This window comes from Callithrix jacchus, chromosome 3 (assembly GCF_049354715.1).
Source record: "Callithrix jacchus isolate 240 chromosome 3, calJac240_pri, whole genome shotgun sequence".
Classification (NCBI taxonomy): domain Eukaryota; kingdom Metazoa; phylum Chordata; class Mammalia; order Primates; family Cebidae; genus Callithrix; species Callithrix jacchus.
Window position 1 is genome coordinate 84,452,553 of NC_133504.1, and position 18,449 is coordinate 84,471,001.

The 18,449-nt window shown below is 41.5% G+C and overlaps 1 non-coding gene across 1 annotated transcript; it reads right to left on the reverse strand.

Annotated features, from left to right (window-relative positions):
- Window positions 1-9,613: 9,613 nt before the first annotated feature.
- On the reverse strand, window positions 9,614-9,720 carry LOC118152467 (U6 spliceosomal RNA). Its single transcript, XR_004741229.1, has one exon. It is a non-coding gene; the product is annotated as a U6 spliceosomal RNA (small nuclear RNA).
- Window positions 9,721-18,449: the final 8,729 nt, after the last annotated feature.

Below are 18,449 nucleotides of genomic sequence, written 5' to 3' on the forward strand. Positions count from 1 at the left end.
CGGTATTGGGGGATAGAAAGGAGCCCAGTCTGATTTCACACTTAAGCAATGCACACAGAGAAGAAATGCTTAAAGAACCACATCCAGGGAATTTTATATTTTATTTAATTTATTTTAGAAACAGAATCCCTCTCTGTCACCCAGCCTGGAGTGCAGTGGCACAATCTCGGCTCACTGCAACCTCTGCCTCCCAGGCTCAAGTGATCCTCTCACCTCAGTATTTTTTTGTAGGGATAGGGTTTCACTATATTGCCCAAGCTGGACTTGAACTCCTGGGCTCAAAGGATCCACCCGCCTCAGCCTCCCAAAGTGCTGGGATTACATGCATGAGCCACCTTACTCAGCCAGAATTTTAAATTCACTGAAGTCAGAGTTATATTTCCAGTGTGCATCATTTCTTCATAATTGAGGCAACACGTGAGATTGCTTTAGGGAATGAACTTTTTATTGCTTCAATTTTAGATTGACAAGATCACATTATGATGTATCATTAGTAACAGCTAATAACAGTAATGATCTAATAAGTGTAATGCAATCTAAGACACTTCACAAATAAACAAAAATTAAACCAAACTGGGCAAAATGCCCAGATTACTTCCTACACACGCTAACAAAGTACTATAAAAGTAAAAATGGAAATAAATGTCTCCCAAAAATGGTGGTTATTTTGGGGTAGTAAAACAATGAAATACTTTTTTTCTTCGTCTCTGTATTATTTTTTATTTCTGTTTTAAAAATAAGCATGAATATCTTTTGATAATGGGAAAACATTTAATATAAATTGTTATTAAAAATTGTTATTATACTTGGCATCAGAATGCAAGAGAACCATTTCTTAAAATCCCTAAAGAAAAATGATGAGGAACCCATCTCAATCTTACCAATCTGGGGATTCCAGCTACTTGGTGGCAGGCAGCTTGCCTTTCATTGATTTTATACCCCCCCTAACAGGGTTCCTCACAGCATACTTTCTCCAGTAAGCAGTTCTTGACTACTAATGATTCTGGACACAGGAAAAGGAAAGGTTCTAAGCTATCCCAGGAATACGTTTCGGTCCTGAATTTAACTAGAAAGAGGGAATAGCAGAAATGCTCCCACTACTCACCATGCTAAAGATAATATATTTCACAGCTTGTCAAGTCCCATTCAGTGAGCCAACTAGGGAGCTCAGGTCCTTCTCCAAAAGATTAGAAAATATGGCATCTTCTTCTCTTAAGGAGAGACTGTGAATAGGCTTAAAATTGAATTTACACTTTTCATTTCTAATGGAAATCAATGTTACTATTCCTTCTGTTTCCTTCCACAGATATACGATGCAAATATATATTTTACACACACGCCACATCACATAATTGATCTCCATCAGTGGGGTGTGGTGGCTCACGCCTGTAATCCCAGCACTTTAGGAGGCTGAGGAAGGCAGATCATGAGGTCAGGAGTTCGAGACCAGCCTGGCCAACATGGTGAAACCTCGTCTCTACTAAAAATACAAAAATTAGCTGGGCATGGTGGTAGATGCCTGTAATCCAAGATACGTGGGAGGGTGAGGCAGGAGAATCATTTGAACCCGGGAGGCAGAGGTTGCAGTGAGCCAAGATTGTGCCACTGCACTCCAGCCTGGGAGACAGGGGAGACTCCATCTCAAAAAAAAAAAAAATTGGTTTCTGTCTTCAGTTTTTCCATTAATTTTCTTCTTCTTCTTCTTCTTTTTTGGAGACAGAGACTTGCTCTGTAGCAGGATGGTTGGGCCCAGTAGTTTGAGTAGTTTCAGGTTGCAATGAGCTATGATCATGCCACTGCATTCCAGTCTGGGCAAAAGAGCCAGACCCCATTTCTTTAAAAAACAAAATCCCAGGCGGGGCGTGGTGGCTCACGCCTATAATCCCAGCACTTTGGGAGGGCGAGGTGGGTGGATCACGAGGTCAAGAGATCGAGACCATCCTGGTCAACAAGGTGAAACCCTGTCTCTACTAAAAATACAAAAATTAGCTGGGCATGGTGGTGCGCACCTGTAGTCCCAGCTACTCGGGAAGCTGAGGCAGGAGAATTGCTTGAACCCAGAAGGTAGAGGTTGCAGTGAGCCAAGATCATGCCATTGCACTACAATCGGGGTAAGAACAGCGAAACTCCCTCTCGGGGGGAAAAAAAAAATACCTACTCTGTCAGTTTCCACATCTACAAAATGAGAATACTAATGGTATCCATTTTATAGTCATTTTAAGAGTAAATGACTATACACACAATGGTGTGCTGGTAAATGTTTAACCAACTTGGAAATAAGAAAGCTTTATAGCACTTAGCAATTTTCTACCTGGTTTCAAGCCACCAACATGAGTCAACTAGCTTATAGAATTTCTAATATTTTAACTACCTGCTGTTGTGAGCTTGTACATGTATACCACAACATATAAAATGGTTTTTTTTTTTTTTTTTGAGATGGAGTTTTGCTCTTGTTGCCCAGTCTGGAGTGCAACGGCACAATCTCAACTCACTGCAACCTCCGCCTCCCAGGTTCAAGCAATTCTCCTGCCTCAGCCTCCCGAATAGCTGGGATTACAGGCATGTGCCACCATGCCTGGCTAATTTTGTATTTTTAGTAGAGATAGGTTTTCTCCATGTTGATCAGGCTGGTCTTGAACCCCTAACCTCAGGTGATCTGCCTACCTCGGCCTTCCAAAGTGTTGGGATTACAGGCATGAGCCACCGCTCCCGGCTAACGTATGAAATATTTGTGAAAATGCCTGAGCCAGGCATGGTGGTGCACACTTGTAGTCCCAGCTACTTGAGACCCTAGGGCTATAATTGCGTGCTACAATTGTGCCTGTGAACAGCCACATAGGCATTCCTTTAGCCTGGGCAACATAGTAAGACCTTGTTTCTGCACTTGATGAGTGTTATATGCATACAAAACATGTCGATATCAGTTACTATATATATAGTATATATGTGTATATATATATATACTATACATATATATATATATATATATATATATATTTTTTTTTTTTTTTTTGAGACAAAGTCTCTGTTGCCCAGGCTGCAGTGCAGCGGCACAATCATGGTTCACTGCAGGTTCAAACTCCTAGGCTCAAGCAATCCTCCCACCTCACAGCCTCTGAAATAGTTGGGGATTGCAGGCGTGTGCCACCACACCCTGCTAATTTTTGTATTTTTTGTAGAGAAGGAGTCTCATTTTGTTGCTCAGTCTGGTCTCAAACTTCTGGGCTCAAGTGATCCACACCTACCCACCTCAGCCTCCCAAAGTGCTGGGATTACAGGCATGAGCCACTGCGCCCAGCCAGTCACTGCATATGCTTATTATAATATATATGACAGCATTTTCTCTGATTTTGAAATGTTTAAATACACTATAATACACTACAGTTTTCTTTTCTTTTCTTTTTGAGATGGAATTTCACTCTTCTTGCCCAGGCTGGAGTGCAATGGTGCAATCTTGGTTCACTGCAACCTCCACTTCGCAAGTTCAAGCAATTCTCCTGCCAAATCAGCATCCCAAGTAGCTGGGATTACAGGCATGCACCACTATGCCCACCTGATTTTGTAGTTTTAATAGAGACGGGGTTTCTCCATGTTGGTCAGGATGGTCTTGAACTCCCACCCTCAGGTGATCCACCTGCCTTGGCCTCCCAAAGTACCCGGATTGCAGGTGTGAGCCACCATGCCCGGCCTACAATTTTCAAAATAACTAAATTCATAGTGATGCCCGGTGGTACCCTTATCCCCAGGAGGCCCTAAATAAAATATAATCTAACTAGGCTGGGCATGGTGGCTCATACCTGTAATCCCAGCACTTTGGAAGGCCGAGGTGGGCGGATCACGAGGTCAGGAGTTCAAGACCAGCCTGGCCAATATGGTGAAACCCTGTCTCTACTAAAAGTACAAAAACAATTAGCTGGGTGTGGTGGTGCATGCCTGTAGTCCCAGCTACTTGGGAGGCTGAGGCAGGAGAATCGCTGGAACCTGGAAGGCGGAGGTTGCAGTGAGCCAAGATCATGTCACTGCACTCCAGCCTGGATGACAGAACCAGACTCCGTCTCAAAAAAAAAGAAAGTATATATATATAAAATCTAACTAAAACAGCATGTTTGCTATGCAAATGTATCTTCCAGACAGTTTCCTCTAATGCCTCTACTTTTCCACCCTTGATTCCCTCTAGATGAAATCTAGAGACATCATAAGTTTGTGACTGATGCCCATGTAAATGACATTATTAATTATATATTTTGGGGGGCAAAATTTCTATTTATTTTCTTATTTTAATTGAAAAAAGTGTATATATTTCTGTTGTAAAACAAGATGTTTTCATATATGTGTATACTGTGAATTAGGTAAATCAAATTAGTTAACTTGTTCATTACCTCACATATTTACCCTTTTTTTTTTTTTTTTTTTTTTGAGATGAGATCTTGCTCTTGCCCAGGCTGGAGTGCAGTACAGTGGTGCAGTTGTGGCTCACTACCACCTCAATCTCCCAGGATCAAGCAATCCTCCTACCTCAGTCTCCCAAGTAGCTGGGACCAATGGTGTACACCACCAGCATTTTTTTCTTAGAGACAGTGTCTCACTATGTTGCCCTGCTGGTCTTGAATTCCTGGCTTCAAGCCATCCTCTCACCTTAGCTTCCCAGAGTGCTGGGATTACAGGCATGAGTCACTGTGTCCAGCCTATTTATTCTGTTGTGTACATGTGGTAAGAACACTTTAAAGACTACTTTTCGGCCAGGAGCGGTGGCTCACGCCTATAATCCCAGCACTTTGGGAGGCCGAGGCGGGTGGATCACGAGGTCAAGAGATCGAGACCACCCTGGTCAACAAGGTGAAACCCCGTCTCTACTAAAAATACAAAAATTAGCTGGGCATGGTGGTGCACGCCTGTAGTCCCAGTTACTAGGGAGGCTGAGGCAGGAGAATTGCTTGAACCCAGAAGGCAGAGGTTGCGGTGAGCCGAGATCGTGCCATTGCACTCCAGTCTGGGTACCAACAGTGAAACTGCATCTCAAAAAAAAAAAAAAAAGAAAAAACCTACTTTTCTAGGCTGGGAGTGGTGGCTCATGCCTATAATCCCAGCACTTTGGGAGCCAAGGCAGGTGGATCACAAGGTCAAGAGATCAAGACCATCCTGGTCAACATGGTGAAACCCCGTCTCTACTAAAAATACAAAAAAATTAGTTGGGCATGGTGGTGCACGCCTGTAGTCCCAGCTACTTGGGAGGCTGAGGCAGGAGAATTACTTGAACCCAGGAGGCGGAGGCTGCAGTGAGCCAAGATCACACCATTGCACTCCAGCCTGGGTAACAAGAGCGAAACTCCATCTCAAAAAAAAAAATCTACTTTTCTAGCAATTTTCAAATGTACAATATATTGTTATTAACTGTATTCACCATGATGTTCAAATAGGTCTCCTGAACTTGATAACCATACAAACATTAACCATGAAATTTATAGCAAGTCCTTGAAGAGACAGCTAACTTTAAAAAGTTCTTGAGGAGCCAGGTGTGGTGGCTTGCACCTGTAATCTTAGCTACTCAGGAGGCTGAAGTGGGAGGATCACTTGAAGCAAAGAGTTCAAGGAAAGGAACTTGAAAATTACTTTTCCTAGTTTTCACTGAGGTAAAGAAACTGAACATAAGATTCAGTAAACAGAGGCAAGTAACTAGTAACCTAATTCCAGTTTCATGAGATCTAAGATTCAATCTGGTTCCGGCTGTGTAGGTGTATCAGATGTTGTAGACTGACTACCTATTTCTCTAGTGTATCCCAATCAAAACTTAGTTTCATTGTATGGCAATGAGCCCAGCCTCAATATGTAGCATTATTTTCTTCATTTCTAGAGAACTTTTTTCTCTTTTCTTTCCTTTTTTTTTCTTGACTCAGGCTGGTGTGCAGTGGTATGATCATGGCTCACTGCAGCCTCAAACTCTGGGCTCTAACAATCATCCTGCCTCAGCTTCCCTAGTAGCTGAGACTACCGCATGAGTCACCATACATGGCCTTCTGTGGGTGAGCACATGACCAAGTTCTAATAATTAGAAGAAAGGAAGTGTTTGCAGGATGGCTTCTTGTTTTTTTTTTTTTTTTTTTTTGAAACGGAGTTTCACTCTTGTTACCCAGGCAGGAGTGCAATGATGCAATCTCGGCTCACCGCAACCTCTGCCTCCTGGGTTCAGGCAATTCTCCTGCCTCAGCCTCCTGAGTAGCTGGGATTACAGGCACACACCACCATGCTCAGCTAATTTTTCGTATTTTTAGTAGAGACAGGGTTTCACCATGTTGACCAGGATGGTCTCAATCTCTTGACCTGGTGATCCACCCGCCTCAGCCTCCCAAAGTGCTGGGATTACAGGCTTGAGCCATTGCGCCCCGCCTTTTTTTTTTTTAGAGAGTGTCTTGCTCTGTCACCCAGGGTGGAGAGCTGTGGTGCAATCTCAGTTCACTACAACCTGCACCTCCCTGGTTCAAGCGATTTTCCTGCCTTAGCCTCCCGATTAGCTGGTACTACAGGTGCATACCACCACACCTCGCTAATTTTTTGTATTTTTAGTAGAGACACGGTTTCACCATGTTGGCCAGTCTGGTCTCAAACTCCTGACCTCAAGTGATCCGCCCACCTCGGCCTCCCAAAATGCTGGAATTACAGGTGTGAGCTACAGTGCACGGCTAGTGTAGCCAAACTTTTAATTGGCTCCAGGATGATAAAGGAGTTTCCATTATCATTATCACAATAGCAACCCACCTTCCAAGAATCACAAAGGAATTCTCCATCTCTGTCCCACCCCTTCTTCAGCATCCTTCCTCTCGCCTACCTTTCATGTACACGACGCTGAGACAGGCTGGCAAACATGGACTTCTGAACCTTGGAGATTCAGGGATTCTATTTTCTAAAATAGAAAATTTTCTATTTTCTTCCCTGCAGTGAGATAATAAAAGAAGCCAGTAGATGCTGGTGGGGATGGAGGGGAGGATTTTCCCAAATACTGAGATAATCCCATACTATTTTTCAAAACAACAACAGCTAGGCACAACTTCTGAATCATGGAGCCATTATGCCCTTGATGTTCCTTTAATAGTCATGGCCAATGTAAGGTTTCTTTTAATGCATAATGACTTTTCCATTTGCCAACACAATCTCTAGGCAAGAAATATTTGAGTTATGCGTTACACAGTCAAGTGCTTTGAAATATGTTAATTATTAAAAGCACATTATAAAACCAAACTCTATGTTTTCTTTCTATCTAGTCCACATACGTGAGACTTTAATTTCAATTTTAAAAGATTAAATTATTCATTGAGCACCTGTTATATATCAGGCAATATGATGGGCCCTGTTCTACTCTCAACACCTCATAATGCAGCAATTAGGGAGATTTATAACTGATTCCATTAGGAAATGACAGGATCAGATGTGTTAGTTATATACAAGGGAGTTTGTAAATGGGAGAGACTACAGAGAGTGAGACCAATTAGGACACTATTATAAGATAGTCCGTATAAGACCCAATGTGGTTCTGAACTTGGACAGAAAAAGTAAGATTGGGGAAAAGATGGAGAGAGGAAAAGAAACCAAAAACAGCACTCAAGGGTAGGCACCAAGTAGTGAGACTTTTATAGCCATGTTATGTTTGAAGGATCCACAAGACAAAAAGGAGATTTATAGAAGTCAGATGAAAGTACCAGGTCAACAGAGGGGTTGACACTAAGGACACTGATTAAAGAGACATCAACAGATGATGGTAATGAAAGCTACAAGAGTGGATCATTGGTCTGGGAAGAAGTATAAATACGTCGGAAGAAAGTCAGAGATGGAAAGTAGAACCCTACTTGACATTAATGTTTAAATAAGTGAAGAAAGAGGAAGGGATGGAGGAGAATGATAAAGAACACTAGTAGGAAAACCATGAATAAGTCATGATAATAAGTATAGCTCTTGAGGATCTGGCTGTTGACTAACCCACCAGTCTCATGTCCTGCCACCTCCCCCAAAACTGTGCTCCAGCCATTCAGAACTTCTGATAACTCCCTAAAATGTCTAAAATTCCATATGCTTTCTACTTCCATGCTTTTGCAATTCCTGTTTCCTCTGAAATTCCCTTTCTGTCTGAATCATGTTGTAAGCTCTTACTCTTCCTTCAAGCACCAGCTTCTCTTTGAGACCATTGCTGAATTCCCCTCAGAGGCCCCTACTGCTTTGAATTATACGTTCTTTTTTTTTTTTTGAGACGGCGTTTCGCTCTTATTACCCAGGCTGAAGTGCAATGGCGCGATCTCGGCTCACTGCCTCCTGGGTTCAGGCAATTCTCGTGCCTCAGCCTCCTGAGTAGCTGGGACCACAGGCACGGGCCACCATGCCCAAATAATTTTTTGTATTTTTAGTAGAGATGGGGTTTCACCATGTCGAGCAGGATGGTCTCAATCTCTTGACCTCGTGATCCACCCGCCTCGGCCTCCTAAAGTGCTGGGATTACAGGCTTGAGCCACCACGCCTGGCCAAGCATCTTTATTTCAAAGGGAGTTTAACATAATTGTTAAATATATGAATGGTACTCTATAGTTCTAATAAGAAGAGCTTCAAGAAGGAGGAAATGGTCAACAGAATCAAAACTGCTAAGAAGTAGGCCAGGCCCAGTGACTTATGCCTGTAATTCCAGCACTTTGGGAGGCCGAGGCGGGCAGATCATTTGAGGTCAGGAGTATGAGACCAGCCTGGCCAACATGGTGAAACCCTGTATCTACTAAAAATACAAAAATTATGGGAGTTGCAGGCTCAGGCCAGTTGTCGTGGTGCATGAGGAGGAGAGGTCAGGTGTTTTGAGACCAGCCTGGGCAACCTATAAACCTCTCATCATTAAAAAAAAAAAAACAAAAATTAGCTAAGGTGATGGTGAGTACCTATAATCCCAGCTGCTACTCGGGAGGCTGAGGCAGGAAATTTGCAGAGGTTGAACCTGGGCAGCAGAGGTTGCAGTGAGCTGAGATCACGTCACTGCACTCCAGCCTGGGCGACAGAGCAGGACTCCATCTCGAGAACAAAAAAATTTTAAGACGACTAGTAAGATTAGGGCTACCCATTTACTAAATACTCAGCTAAAGCCTCCTTGTCTCCCCATCAACTGGGTTTCTTAACTTCACTGTCAGGCTCAGCCTTGCCCCAATCTCTGTAACTATTGAAGACAAAAGAATTGGGGAAAACAATACCTTCTAAACAGAACAAAGTCCTAGAATAGGCAGGAGAGAATGTGATCACAAGGTCAGGATAATTCTTCCTCTGAAACAGGAAGGAAGAAGGCAGGAATATGTGAAAATGCAAATGTTTAGAAGTCGATGTGTGTTCCTGGTTCTCTTTTATAACTGAAGAAGAAGGTGTCTATAAAAGAGCCATTCATGCATAAAACATTTTGTACTCTCAGATGAAAGAATTAAGTCAGCTATATAATCATCCAAGTTTTTATCAGAAAGAGAGAGAAGATTTTCTAAGTTGGCATACAAGGTCTCTTACCAATTAGAAGTCTAATTTAGTCAATAGCCCCAGTACTCTTGTACATTTTAGCTTTGTATATTTATAAATATATATTTTCTTAAAAAAAATTCTTTTTTTTTAAATTATGGAATGTTTCATGAATTTGCGTGTCATCCTTGCGCAGGGGCCATGCTAATCTTCTCTGTATCGTTTCAATTTTAGTATATGTGCTGCTGAAGCAAGCACGAAAATATTCATTGTTGCTTAAAAAACTGTATAAGCGGGCCGGGCGCGGTGGCTCAAGCCTGTAATCCCAGCACTTTGGGAGGCCGAGGCGGGTGGATCATGAGTCAAGAGATCGAGACCATCTTGTTCAACATGGTGAGACCCCGTCTCTACTAAAAGATACAAAAAATTAGCTGGGCATGGTGGCGCGTGCCTGTAATCCCAGCTACTCGGGAGGCTGAGGCAGGAGAATTGCCTGAACCCAGGAGGCGGAGGTTGCAGTGAGCCGAGATCGCGCCATTGCACTCCAGCCTGGGTAACAAGAGCGAAACTCCGTCTCAAAAAAAAAAGAAAGAAAGAAAAACTGTATAAGCACTTCTAGCAAAACTATACAAATACTTGGTAACTATCTTGGATAGATAATAGCACATTGGCTTGTTAGATATTATGTTTAGCTCAGTGGTAAAACTCATAAAGTAACATTTTTCTTTATAAACTGGCATTATGAATCAATTAGTCCTTATAATATATATTAAATATATCGATTACTCTGAAATCTACAAGCTCACACAATTTAAGCAATATCACAATACCATGCATCTATCATTTTCCTTCCTGTTCATTATTATCAGTCATTACACTGGGCAGCAAATAAGTTAAACCAGGCTATACCCAGTCTCAGAAAGAGTTTATTCGATTTGCTCAATTCCAAAATGAACTAGGGCAAAATAATTTTATGAAATTACAGTGCAGACAGATAGCAAAAGGGAAATTCAGTATTCATAAAACTTATAGAAAAATAGTTTAATAAGCACATCTTTTAGGACAATCAGAAAAAAGATCACACAAGCCCACTATATATTAGATAATATGCTGCAGAAGAATGACATGCTCCTTCTACATTTATTATGATAAGAGTTGAATAAAGGTTAATAGATCTGAAAAACTGCATTTCCAGGAGTCTGGCTTTTAATACCAAGTGCCTGGCAAGATACCGTTCATTATAAGGAAAACTGTTGAGATAAATAACTTATATATTAGTCTAGTGAAATAAAGCATGTAAAAGAACAAAATTATTTTTAGACCTGCTCAGGTAAAACAAAATAATATTTGCTTAATTTCATTAAAAGGAAAAATATATTTCATATGTAGCACTTGACAATCACCCAGGTCTTCATGCTTCTTCCAGTTTCTTCAGGCTGTGCGATGTCATTCTCAAGGAGCATGATTAATTCTTCTTATGCTTCTTGTTGGACTGCTCTTCCATCTCCAATTTTCTAAATTTGGGCACATCTTCAAGGGATCTGCTTCTGTCATGTGTGATACAGAAGTGCTGATCTTTGGCTCAAAGGGTTCTGTTTTCAGCCTAAACTCTAATCAAGAAATGACCTATGAAGCTGTAATTTAAAATATCCTTCCCATCACCCACAGCTCACTAAGCAACGATGATGGCCAAATACACATATTCAAGACAGAAGACACTGGCTAGAGAGACGTTTTTATCAGGCTAACAGGTATGTAATTGTGGAAGTTTTACACTGTAAAGTGAGAAAATCAAAACACCCCCAAAATTAGATGAAAAACTTAGTACTTTAAGTTAAATGTAATCACATTAGCAGCAAGTAAGATTAATGTATAAATACTGACAATGGCCCTAAAACAAGGTGGTTAGCAGCCTCAGAATAGACACCACAGAAAAAGAACAATATGGAATTCAGAATGTGATCAGACTACATTTGGAAGAATGAAAATCCAATCCAGACAGGACTGAGACTTCCTAGTGAAGAGGCACAGAATTGCATATCAAAACCCCAGGGAATAGTATTAATAATATCAAACCCCAGGGGATAGTATTAATAATTGCAGAGATCTGCTTAAATTCTTTGAATTCTTTGAATGTTATTTCCTACAAATTCCATTATTACTTTCATAAGTCCTAAATTGAAGAACCTCTTCCAAGTATTGTCATAAAAAATATCTGGCCTAATATCTGGATAATAGTCAAGGTTCTGGTGCACAGATGAGCCAAACCAGTTAAGCAATGTCCATCATAATACTCATTTTTCTTCTGAGTGTTCTAAAAATTACTTTCACACAAAGTATCTTAACAGAACTATGATTCTAAATCTATTACTGTTCAGCCTTTAAAATAAATTATTTCTTCAATTAAAAAGCCCACGTGCATGACAGTTCCAGAATTTCTCTCTCTTTTTTTTTTTTGTTTGTTTGTTTGTTTTTTGTTTTTGAGATGGAGTCTCACTCTGCCCAGGCTGGAGTTCAGTGGTGCAATCTAGGTTCACTGCAACCTCTGCCTCCTGGGTTCAAGCGATTCATCTACCTCAGCCTCCTGAGTAGTTGGGACTACAGGCACCCACCACCACGCCCAGCTAATTTTTGTATTTTTGACTAGAGATGGGGTTTTGCCATATTGGCCAGGCTGGTCTCGAACTCCTGACCTTGTGATCCACCTACCACGGCCTTCCAAAGTGCTGGGATTACAGGCATGAGCCACTAAGCCCGGCCCAGTTCCAGAATTTCTATTTAGAGGGGACTTAAATGGAGGCAATCTGGTTGGAAGACAGAGAGATTCTAAAGGGGCATGGCATGAAGCGATTTGTCCAGAGTTTAAACATTTATTATTTTATTATTATTATTATTATTATTATTTTGAGATGGAGTCTTACTCTGTCACCAAGGCTGAATGCAGTGGAGCAATCTTGGCTCACTGCAATCTCTGCCTCCTGGGTTCAAGCAATTCTCCTGCCTCAGCCTCCTGAGTAGCTGGGACTACAGGCACACACCACCAAGCCCAGCTAATTTTTGTATTTTTAGTAGCGAGTGGATTTTACCATGTTGGCCAGGCTGGTTTCAAACTCTTAACCTCAGGTGATCCACACGCCTCTGCCTCCCAAAGTGCTGGGATTACAGGCATGAGTCATTGTGCCTGACCTACCAAAATCAATTATTATTAAAAAACCATGATGTAAAGCAATGTGGATAATAGGCTCCCATTTATGTAAACCAAAGGGGGAGAGGGAGGTTTGCAGCATTTTGTTTTGGAGTAACGTTTATTTTTCCCACATATCCATCTATAAATATGTGACATTACTACATTCTTGCATAACTTCTTCAATGTAAAAAAAAAGTACAATAAAATCATGTTTGCAGATTATTAGAGGCCAGGCACAGTGCTGTCAGCCTATAGTACCATTTACTCAGGAGGGTGAGGCAGGAGGATCACTTGAGCCCAGGAGTTCAAGGCTGTGGTGTACTATGATTATGCCTATAAATCATCACTGCACTCCAGCCTGGGCTATATAGTGAGACCCCATCTCTATCAAAAAAACTATTAGAATAAGGGACATTTAGTCTCATTCTAATAGCTTTACCAAGGGGTTTACAATATAAATAATTGCCGGGCACGGTGGTTCAAGCCTGTAATCCCAGCACTTTGGGAGGCCGAGGTGGGTGGATCACGAGGTCAAGAGATCGAGACCATCCCGGTCAACATGGTGAAACCCCGACTCTACTAAAAATACAAAAAATTAGCTGGGCATTATAGTGCGTGCCTGTAATCCCAGCTACTCAGGATGCTGAGGCAGGAGAATTGCCTGAACCCAGGAGGCGGAGGTTGCGGTGAGCCGAGATCGCGCCATTGCACTCCAGCCTGGGTAACAAGAGCGAAACTCCGTCTCAAAAAAAAAGGAAAAAAAAAAAAAATATATATATATATATATAAACAATTGAAATAAAAATTACATATTTTTTCACGATAGCATACACACCTATAATATTTTATTATTTAGAAAGCACTTACACTAACATTATATGATTAGAGATTAATAATGGACCAATAAGGCCCAGTGTGGTGATTTACACCTGTAATCCCAGCACTTTGGGAGTTCAAGGTGGGAAAACTGCTTGAGAACAGGAGTTCGAGACTTGCCTGGTCAACATAGCAAGACCCTGTCTCTATATACAAAAAAGAAAGAAAAAATAATAATGAACCTATGAGAGAATTATGGTTACTGCCATTTAACAGATTATAAAACTAAAGTTTAGCAAGATTATATAATTTACTCAGAGTTACTTGGATAGCAACTAGGGGAGCTGTACAAGCCTGATTTCTGACTTCTGTGTCTAATCCTCAGGCAAATGGCTATCCTTCCTTGTAGTGCTGTCCTTGGGGAAAGGAAGAGGCTGACATTTATTATGCATTTATCATTTAACAATAGCTAAAATTATTTAGTATTAATCAATTGCCAGGTATTGAGCAAAATGCATTTTGTGCATTTTATTTTCTATCTGTCTATCTATCTATCGTTCTGCCCATCTATCTTGTGATGGGAGTATCACTCTGTTGCCCAGGCTGGAGTGCAGTGGCCCGATCTCTGCTCACTGCAACCTCCACCTCCCAGGTTTAAGCAATTCTCCTGCCTCAGCCTCCCAAGTAGCTGGGACTAAAAGCACCCACCAACATGCCTGGCTAATTTTTGTATTTTTAGTAGAGACGAGGTTTCACCATACTGGCCAGGCTATTCTCGAACTCCTGACCTTGTGATCTGCCTGCCTCGCCCTCCAAAAGTGCTGGGATTATAGGCATGAGCCACTGCACCTGGCCTGTAATTATTATTATTATTATTATTATTAGTTTTCTCTATTTGAGATGAAGTCTCACTGTTACCCAGGCTGGAGTGCAGTGGCATGATCTCGGCTCACTGCAACCTCTGCCTCCTGGGTTCAAGTGATTCTCCTGCCTTAGCTTCCCAAGTAGCTGGGACTACAGGCATGTAGTCCCACCACACTCAGCTAATTTTGTTACATTTTTAGTAGAGACGGAGTTTCACCATGTTAACCAGGATGGTCTTGATCTCCTGACCTCGTGATCCACCCACCTCGGCCTTCCAAAGTGCTGGGATTACCAGTATGAGCCACCACAACCGGCCATAACTAGTTCTTATAACATCTGTCTTATCTCCTGATCCAATGACAAAAATAATGTGCTGAGTCTTGTTTGATACCAGCTTATTTGTGTTAACCTAGTTCTCACTCTGTGGTAGATCATATTTTCAAAGGTGGCCAATATCCCTCCCACATTCTATTTTTACAAGGTGATGCTAATATCCATCCCTCCTATGGAATTGTGGGATGTATGTCTCTTCCCACTGAATCTAGGTGAAGCTCTAAGACTGCCTCACCAAGAGTATGGCAAAAGAAACTTGTGATTTCTAAGACTAGGTCTTAAAGATGCCTTTTACATCGGGCATGGTGGCTCATGCCTGTAATCCCAGCACTTTGGGAGGCTGAGGTGGGCGGATCATGAGGCCAAGAGATCCAGACTATCCTGGCTAACATGGTGAAAACCCCATCTCCACTAAAAAGACAAAATATTAGGCGGGCATGGTTGCATGTGCCTATAATCCCAGCTACTTGGGAGGCTAAGGCAGGAGAATCTCTTGAACCCGGGAGGTGGAGGTTACAGTGAGCCAAGATCTCGCCACTGCACACCAGCCTGGGTGACAGAGTGAGACTCCGTCTCAAAAAAAAATTTTTTTAATTAGAAGATGGAAACCATCGTGGCTAACACAATGAAACTCTGTCTCTACTAAAAATACAAAAAATTAGCCTGGTATTGTAGCATGCACCTATAGTCCCAGCTACTTGGGAGGCTGAGACAGGAGATTCTCTTGAACCCGGGAGGCAGAGATTGCAGTGAGCCCAGATCGCACCACTGCACTCCAGCCTGGGCAACAGAGCGAGACTCCATCTCAAAAAAAAGATGCCTTTTACTTCTGCCACAATTTCTTGGGACTTTTACTGTTGGAACCCAATCACCATGCTGTAAGGAAGCCAAGATCCACACAGAAAGAACTTACATAGGTGTTCTAGCCGATACCCTCAGGTAGCACTGGTCACCAGATGTGTGACTGAGCAAATCTTAGATGATTCATGCCCCAGCCATGGAGTCACCTTCAGCCTTCTAGTCACCCCAGCTGATTCCTCAGATACTCAACAAGTCCTGGCTAATTGCAGATTAATGAGCAAAACACATGATGATTGTTGTTTGAAGCCACTATGTTTGATGGGATTTATAATGTATCAATAGAAAACTGAAATTGTGTTTATATATCCTTGCAATAAAAACTAAGTTTATAGGCTAGTAAACTCAAGGCTATATATGTCACTGGAAATAGATAATTAGCTCCTCAATATACCATAATCTGCCCATATAAAAAAATAAAATGCTAAACTTCTCCAAACTTTGTAGTGAATGAAGCTTAAAGTCCCTATTTATTTCTTGTCTTATTGCTCATATTCAACAAAGCTGATTTAGAAATTTTTTTTTTCTACTAGGGAGGCTGAGGCAGGAGAATTGCTTGAACCCAGGAGGCAGAGGCTGCAGTGAGCTGAGATTGAGCCACTGCACTCCAGCCTGGGTGACAGAGCAAGACTCAGTCTAAAAAAAAAAAAATTTTTTTAAAGCCTCTGGGAACTCTGTATTCATCAAGTAGGTTGTAAGAAGATGTCACGTATTACTGTGTCTTTTTTCCATCTGATTTTTTGATAATAGGTTTTCTTTTTTTTTTTTTTCAGACAGAGTTTTCTACTCTTGTTGCCCACCTGAAGTGCAGTGGCACAATCTGGGCTCACTGCAACCTCTGCTTCCCAGATTCAAGTGATTCTCTTGCCTCAGCCTCCTGAGTAGCTGGGACTGCAGGAGGCTGCCACCACATCTGGCTAATTTTTTGTATTTTTGGTAGAGATGTGGTTTCACCACATTTGCCAGGCTAGTCTTGAACTCCCGACCTCAGTGATCCGCCCGCCTAGGCTTACCGAAGTGCTGAGAATATAGGCTTGAGCCACCATGCCTGGCTGATAGGGTTTTATTGGCTGCATTTCACTTTCATAAATAGCCTTCCTTCCAGAAATGAGTACTTGTCTTGTAGATTCATAGGATGTTTAGATGGGAAATTGTATAAAAAGTATTTTAAGTCGGTGCAGTAGCTCATGCCTGTAATCCCAGCCTTTGGGAGGTGAGTGGATTGCTCAAGGTGAGGAGTTTGACACCAGCCTGGCCAACATGGCGAAACCCAGTCTCTACTGAAAATACAAAAATTAGCTAGGCATGGTGGTGCATGCTGGTCCCAGCTACTTGGGAGGCTGAGGCAGGAGGATTACTTGAGCCCAGGAGGCGGAGATGGCAGTGAGCTGAGCTCAAACCACTGCCCTCCAGCCTGGGCAACAGAGAGACTGTATCTCAGAAACAACTACAACAAAAAATTTTAAAGCCAAGATAAATTGCATATTAATGCTCTTAAGATTTTCTAAATCTATATAATACATACAAAAAATCTAAAAAATTAAAAATATTGAAACCCAGAAGAGAAAGTCCAGAGATGGACTCATGTCAATATGTCAACTGAATTTTGACAAAGATAAAAAGGCAATTTAATGGATAAAACATAATCTTTTCAGCCAGGCGTGGTGGCTCATGCCTGTAATCCCAGCATTTTGGGGGTCTGAGGCAGGCAGATCACCTGAGGTCAGGAGTTCAAGACCAGCCTGACCAACATGGTGAAACCTCATCTCTACTAAAAATACAAAATTAGCTGGGTGTGGTGGCACGTGTCTGTAATCCCAGCTACCTGGGAGGGAGGATAATTGCTTGAACCCAAGAATCAGAGGTTGCAGTGAGCCAAGATTGTGTCACTGCACTCCAGCCTGGGTGACAGAGTGAGACTCTGTCTCAAAGTAAAAAAATAAGTAAGTAAATAAATAAATACATAAAATAAAATATAAGGATGTCAAATAAGCACATTTAAAACGTTCAGCATCATTAGTCATTAGGGAAATACAAATTAAAACCACAAAGAAGTATCTCTACACCCCTATTAAAATGACTAAAACAAAACAAAACAAAAATGCCAACATCAAATGTTGGCAAGGATGCAGAGCAATGAGAACTCTAATTCATTGTTGGAAGGAATGTAAAAGCAACACAGTCATATTGGAAAATAGTTTCACAGTTTCTTATTAAGTTAAAGATATACTTACTATATGACCCAGTAATTATATTCCTATGTGTACACCCAAGAGAAATAAAAATAAAAACATGGTTCACACAAAAAACCCATATAAATGTTTAACAGCAACTTCATTCATCACTGCCTCAACCTGGAAACAACCCAAATGTCCTTCATCTGGTGAACGGCTGAACAGTGGTGCACCTATATGATGAAATACTATTCAACAATAAAAAGGAACAAAATTTTAACACATGCAAGAACTTAGAGGTAGCTGTTTTTATTATTATTATTATTATTTTTGATTTTTTTTTGAGACAGAGTTTCGCTCTTGTTACCCAGGCTGGAGTGCAATAGCACGATGTTGGCTCACCACAACCTCCGCCTCCTGGGTTCAAGCAATCCTCCTGCCTCAGCCTCCCGAGTAGCTGGGACTACAGGCGCGCGCCACCATGCTCAGCTAATTTTTGTATTTTTAGTAGAGACAGGGTTTCACCATGTTGACCAGGATGCTCTCGATCTCTTGACCTTATGATCCACCTGCCTCGGCCTCCCAAAGTGCTGGGATTATAGGCGTGAGCCACCATGCCCGGCCACAAGGTACCTGTTTACAGGCACTATACTGATTGAAAAAATCAATGTTAAATGGTTATAGTCTAGGTGATTTAATTTAGCTGACATTCTTTTTTTTTTTTTTGAGACGGAGTTTCCCTGTTCTTACCCAGA